General features: G+C 40.6%; 1 non-coding gene across 1 annotated transcript; it reads left to right on the top strand.

The window, feature by feature from the left end:
* Window positions 1-371: 371 nt before the first annotated feature.
* On the top strand, window positions 372-479 carry LOC112767919 (small nucleolar RNA R71). Its single transcript, XR_003185358.1, has one exon. It is a non-coding gene; the product is annotated as a small nucleolar RNA R71 (small nucleolar RNA).
* The last annotated feature ends 320 nt before the right edge of the window (window positions 480-799 follow it).

Genomic DNA, 799 nt, shown 5'->3' with positions numbered 1-799 from the left:
GCTATTGCAGGGTTCTCAGGATCATAAGCTTCTTCTTCAGAAGATGCCTTTTGAGTACTGTTGGATGCAGCTTGCAATCCATTCAGACTCTGAGAAATCATATTGACTTGCTGAGTCAATATTTTATTCTGATCCAATATGGCATTCAGAGTATCAATTTCAAGAACTCCCTTCCTCTGAGGCGTCCCATTACTCAGAGGATTCCTTTCAGAAGTGTACATGAACTGGTTATTTGTAACCATGTCAATGAGTTCCTGAGCTTCTGCAGGCGTTTTCTTTAGGTGAATGGATTCACCTGCAGAATGGTCCAATGACATCTTAGCTAATTCAGATAGACCATCATAGAATATATCCAGGATGGTCCATTCTGAAAGCATGTCAGAAGGACACTTTTTGGTCAGTTGCTTGTATCTCTCCTAAGCTTCATAGAGGGATTCACCTTCTTTCTGTTTGAAGGTTTGAACATCCACTCTAAGTTTGCTAAGCTTTTGAGGAGGAAAGAACTTGGCTAAGAAAGTCGTGACCAGCTTATCCCAAGAGTTCAACTATCTTTAGGTTGAGAGTCCAACCATATTCTAGCTCTGTCTCTTACAGCAAATGGAAAAAGCATAAGCCTGTAGACCTCGGGATCAACCCCATTGGTCTTAACAGTATCACAGATTTGGAAGAATTCAGTTAAGAACTGAAAAGGATATTCTGATGGAAGTCCATGAAACTTGCAATTCTGTTGCATCAGAGAAACTAATTGAGGCTTTAGCTCAAAATTGTTTGCTCCAATGGCAGGGATTGAGATGCTTCT

This window comes from Arachis hypogaea, chromosome 17, assembly GCF_003086295.3.
Source record: "Arachis hypogaea cultivar Tifrunner chromosome 17, arahy.Tifrunner.gnm2.J5K5, whole genome shotgun sequence".
NCBI classification, from domain to species: Eukaryota; Viridiplantae; Streptophyta; class Magnoliopsida; order Fabales; family Fabaceae; genus Arachis; species Arachis hypogaea.
Note: the sequence above shows the minus strand (reverse complement) of the source record. Positions and strands in the feature narration are given on the sequence as shown.